This window comes from Gavialis gangeticus, unplaced genomic scaffold (assembly GCF_001723915.1).
Source record: "Gavialis gangeticus isolate Ggan-Ray unplaced genomic scaffold, GavGan_comp1, whole genome shotgun sequence".
Classification (NCBI taxonomy): Eukaryota; Metazoa; Chordata; order Crocodylia; family Gavialidae; genus Gavialis; species Gavialis gangeticus.
This window is the reverse complement of record NW_017729029.1, coordinates 53,683,454-53,689,264: the sequence shown is the minus strand read 5'-3', so window position 1 is coordinate 53,689,264 and position 5,811 is coordinate 53,683,454.

Genomic DNA, 5,811 nt, shown 5'->3' with positions numbered 1-5,811 from the left:
GGTTAATTGGTTTACTCTGGCTTAATGGCACCGCACATGTAGACGCTGACATTCTACTGCGGAGCTAATTTGTCAGCTCTGCGGTAAATACTTTGTGTAGACACACCCACAGCAAACCAAAGGCAGGCCTGGGAAGAGAAGGCAGACAGACTGCTGTGTCCCAGCCCTGAGGCTGGACTCTGCCCCCAGCCCCTTGGCAGTCTGGGCAGTGCACGCCAACTCTCACAGGGAAGCTGAGACTCTACAACCAAAAAATCCCCAAAAAACAAAAAAGGAAAAGTCTCAGTATTCAGGACAGCACATACTCATAAAGTAGCAGCAAAAATTAACCTGTTCACAGCTGGCAGGTGTCATTCTCGTTTAGATCAATGGAACATACGGACAGTCTGGTAAAGGCTAAAGGCAGCAGAAGAGGCTCCTTCAGACCAAAGCCTCATTGACTTTTCCACCAAACACTGGCACCAGTAGCCAACAGGCTCCTGTTCACTACAGCAGCATGCATTTATCAGCAAATTGTAATTAAACTTAGACAAGACACAGTAGAAAGAAATAAGGAATGAAGCCAAGTGCAAATCCGGTAATTGCAGAGAATGTCTTTGTGAGAGTGATGCAGGCTATATAACTCATTGATGCACGGTCCACAGGAGCTCGAGAGTCCAGAGTCAAAGCCACGACAGCAGCACATGCACCAGCTTCCATTTTACTTCTGCGTTGTCAAGAAACATCTTAGAGAGAGGCTAGAAAATGACCTTCTGTTTGCTGTCAGCTCATGTCGCAAGAAGGGGCAATACTGCCAACCCCAAGCCAACAAACGTCACGAATCTGGCTTCCAGAAAACTGACTGGCTTAAAAATACCACACTTTTTTTTTTAAACCCATCTGAGATTTCTGAGATTTATCTGAACTCACATTCTCCACTTTTCTTCCACAGGACTAGAAATTGGGGGGGGGGGGTCAGGTCGGGTTATTTTAGTTTTAAATGAAAGTCCAATTTTTTATGCCCTCAACTAACTCCAGGCACTAAGTCATTAAGAAAAATATAGGCTATCAAAAGACTGGACACTGAGGGAATAACACCTTTAAATGGTCCCTGTTCCCAGAGCTAGGTGCAGTTATGCAAGGAGGGATTCTGAGTTGTTCCACTGCACGTAAAATTTAGCAGCAGAAGCTGCAGAGAAAAACCCTCTGAGATTAAGACAAATTTATTTATCTCTGAATCTCAACTACGCTGCATCCAGGCCTTAAATAAAAGGCAGTATCATATTAAAGACTTGCTGAAAAATCTAGTTCTCTGTTAAAACCAACGGCAAGCAAAAAGCCCTGTGCAATTTGTGCAAATTAGCTTTGAAGACACTGATCAATTTTGAATGAGACCAATGCTCGTGTCCTTGATGTTGCCTTGGGAAACTATTTCATATATAGAGTGCATACATCTGTGTGCACACATGTGACTCAACATGGCACAGCAGCATTTCATCGCAGTCAAATTCAATTCTGTCTGGGCTAGATCCAAAGCACTTGGAAATCAATAGGAGTCCTCCCCTGGGGTTCAGTGGGCTTTGGATCAAGCTGCAGCTGTAAAGGGTGATGTTGATACATCTCAGAAATCTCAAATGGGTTGTTTAAAAAAAAAAAGTGTGGTATTTTTAAGCCAGTCAGTTTTCTGGAAGCCGGATTCGTGATGTTTGTTGGCTTGGGGTTTGCAGTATTGCCCCTTCTTGTGACATGAGCTGACAGCAAACAGAAGGTAATTTTTCAGCCTCTCTCTAAGATGTTTCTTGACAACGTAGAAGTAAAATGGAAGCTGGTGCATGTGCTGCTGTCGCGGCTTTGACTCTCTGGACTCTTGAGCTCCTGCGGATGCTAGTCATGACACTTTCGAGTCCCACGTTTGACTCGTCATTACATAGCTTGATGCCCCCATTATATAACTAAAGATTTGTTTTTTTGAGACCAGCCACATGGCACATAGGCTGTCGTATAAAGTCAAAGACTAATGAAAATCCTCAGAAAAACAGCCTGGCAGGCCTGCTGGGGCCACTGCTCATTTCTTTGGTTTTATTTTAAAATCATCCTAAAATGACTCAGGAATGCAAATTAAAATCTAACCTGGAGACTTAAAAGCATTAAAGCAGAGATTAGGCAGTGATGATTAAGATGAGAACATTTGTGTGTTAGGACCAGATGTATTAGAGTCTCTCCCCTAAGATACCAGTTGGAATCATCACAGCAGACAAAGATTGTTCGAGGCATGTTAATTTTCACAGTCATTCAGAATTAAGTAGCGTTCTAAGCCCCTGGCCGATGGCTATTCGTGATCTCAACATCTGTCAGTACCGCCTCGCTGCGAAACGTTCCAAATAAATGGACTCTTCTTGAATGAACTGTGCTTCCAGCCCAGGCATCATTCTTCATTTCTTTCCTTCCCAGCCCAGCCCTCCTTTTGGTAAATGAAAATGCTTATCAGCTTGTCTGTAGCTATATTTTGTCTGCAGCACGTACTCCAGTGATAAATGAAGACAACTTTGGAGTGCAGACAAACATTAATTTGGAAACTAAAGCCCAGGGTAACATTTGCACCAATACTACTAAATCTTTTAAGGTCCTAAGGCTTACACTGAGCTAGGAAAATTAATTTGTCATGCTTACTGGATCCCAGAGAGACTGGGAAGAATGGATATTGATTGCACAATGTGCGTACACTGCCAAAAATCTGTTACATGTCCCAAAGGACAAATAATTTGGAGTAACCAAATCTGCACTGGGTGTATCTCCATCTGTTTGGTCATCTAGGAATCTATTTCATTTTAAGAAAATACTGCTGGGTTTAGGATAAAAACTCAAAGCAAAAAAGTTTTTTACCCGTCATCATGATAAAAGCGGGAAGATGCTTACTGTTGGTTCACAGAAGGTACAATCAGTCTTTAGCTGTATACTGACAATCACTGTGTCCATACAGCTAACAGTACACAGCTTTATTTTATATATTTACCTTTTATATAGTTACTTATATTAAGCCCAAGCTAATAAGCTGTTGTACAATTTCCCCTCCTGACAAAGCAAATAAAAATTGAGGGCACTCAAACGTTCACAGATCTGGAAGTTTCTCTTTGTTGGACTGAAGGGTCACAAATTCAAAGCCTATACTAAAGAGTTAATGCCAGACTGTCTGGGTCTTTTTGAGTAAGTGGTTAAGGGCTCAGTCCCATAAGGTGCTGAACAGTGAGATGCAGCAAGCCATTCACATCATGCCTTTACTTTCAATCACACGAGCAATTTCACTGAAGTCTGGAACTACCTAGGCACAGTCTCAGGACTGAACCAGAAGTACGAGCTTTGGTTTAAGTATAGCCTCATCAGTGCACCTTTTACTGCGGTCTTAAAGAAAAAGTCAAACAGCAAAAAAGAGGTTTTCATGTATGACCATGCCCAGATCAGACTGTTTCTAGGCATCCTCGTTTAGTAGCTCTGTGCTCACATATCTCAGAATATAACACACGCGTCACCTGCAAGCATACAAGATAAAAGTATTATTATTACATGCTGGAGGGAAAGTCGTGAATATCTGAAGCTGTCAGTACTGATAGCAGAAAAGCAACTTCAGTGGCATTTCCTAAAAGCATCCTCTAGCACAACATCCTGTTTCACATGAGCGAATGAACGCTGCAGGGGCCAACACCTCAGCACCTCAAGAGGACAAAAAACATGCCAGGGAAGGGAGCGGTGGGGCTGTCCACGGGAATCAGAGTGCATGTGAATAAGCATTTCCCCCTCCTCTCCAAGGTGCATTGGGTTTGAAACTGATACAGTTCCAACCAAGTCTTCAACACACTACTGCAGAGTTCGGGGGTGTTGGTCCCAGACCATTCAATGTATGTACCTCCATGTAACCTGCCTTTACCCTGCTATACAGCCCTACACCAAAGTCCTGTGCTGGGGGAAGTCTATCCTGAAAAACAAAACAAAAAAAACCCCCAACTGTGACTCCAGATCACTTGGGCTGACAAATCACATTTTTCAGTTTACAAAATGATATGCTATTATTTTTAATACCAGCCTTGCACAATCTCAAGGTCCCAGCAGACCCCTTCAGTTTCCTATACCACAATCTAAAAAACTCAGCAACTGGGACTCTGCAACAGTTTCCTCTTGGGGACGCAAGACAAAGAATGAAACCCAGATCGTTCAAGAGCAAGTGCATCAACCCTACTGAGCTAACACAGATTAAACCCTGGCTTAGTTGAGATGCGATGCCAGAAACGTCACTCCTTTGTAGACCCCCGGCTATAGCAGCTGACACCCCTTAACAGTGCTAGCCCGATGCACCTTTCAGTTCAGGCAGGCCTTTGACTTTGACTTCAGAGCATCAAGCACAGAGTGGACTGAAAGACAGGTGGTGAAACAGCGCACTGAGAACATGTCCTGTGTGACCGAACCTCTGTAATGCACTGGTAGCAGGGAGGGAGAACCAAGTACAGAAGGTGAGCAAATAACAGAAAGAAGAGCAGGGGATCACAAAATGGTCACTTTGTTCATTTATTTGATCACATGCCACTTAGTCATAATTAGTTATTTTGCTTCATAACCCTTAAACAGTAGAAAAATCTTTATAAAAGTACCCATGCTACTGTGAACTTTTATTACGTTTTATTAGAAAAGTTACTATTAAACTTCTGCTGCAAATTAGACCCAGACCACCACTTTTCTTGTGGATTCATAAGTATTGCCGATTCCATGGTTAAATGCTAAAATGGGCATTGGTAAAGATTTGTTAACCCATTTCAGTGTTCTGTTTAAGGGTCTGATTTGGCAGCTTTTTGCAGGAATATGTTGCAGGACTGACCTTAAATCTGTAAGCACTACAATAAGCCACACGGATGAATCGTACCAGCTACACGCACAAATGAGCCAGGATTCCTCAGGAGTATTTATTATTTCTTAACCCTTTCTTTTAATCAAGAATGAAGCCCCAGGTGCTTATGGACCGTTAAGTCTGTGCCAAGCATAGATCCAAAATACGGCCTCAGCTCTGCAGAAGCTCACAGTCTAAGCCACACACAAGTAGTCCCACTGACTGTGGCTGCCCACCTGGGTGCAACCAGAAGGGCACGCGTAAAAGTGTTAACACCAATACGGCCAGCAAAGTTGTCCAACTGCACGTACCAACCCAGTCCCTGAGATCACCCCCTAGGAAAACCCACACGCTCGCACCACTTAATACCAGCTCCATTGCGACACTGGCCGTGAGGAACCGGGAGTGCGGCGGGGCTCATCGCTTGGCACGTGCCCCGTTTCTTACGCTCTTCCTACAAAGCAAACGCTGCTTGCCACAGACCGCTGGGTCAGGCGGACCTTTGCTTCGCCCCGGCCTGGATGTCCTTATGCTTAATCTAAACGGGTGATTTTTGACCTTTCCGGACTCAGAGCACCCTCGGAAAACGCCGGCTGAGTTTTCGGGTGGGGGGTCGGTTGCAGCCGCGTTGGCCCTTCCCTGGTTACAGAGAAATCCCAGGGCGGCGGCTCGCAACCTTCTGAGGCTTGGAGAAACTCCGGCCCCCCTCAGAAAACAGCAGCTCTCGCTTTTCACTTGTTTTTTGGACTACGGAAAACCAGGGGGAAACACAGACAACCGGTGCCGTTGGCTGGTCCAGGACATGACTGGGGGGGGGTCACACAGGAGAAGGGGCTGCGACTGCTCCAAGGCAGGGTGTTAATCCGGATTACTCAGAGGCACAACGGGCTCGCTACGCGGCTCCCCCCGCCCCGGCCAGGCCCGCGCTCCTCTCCTCACCTCGCCTCGCCTCAGCGCCC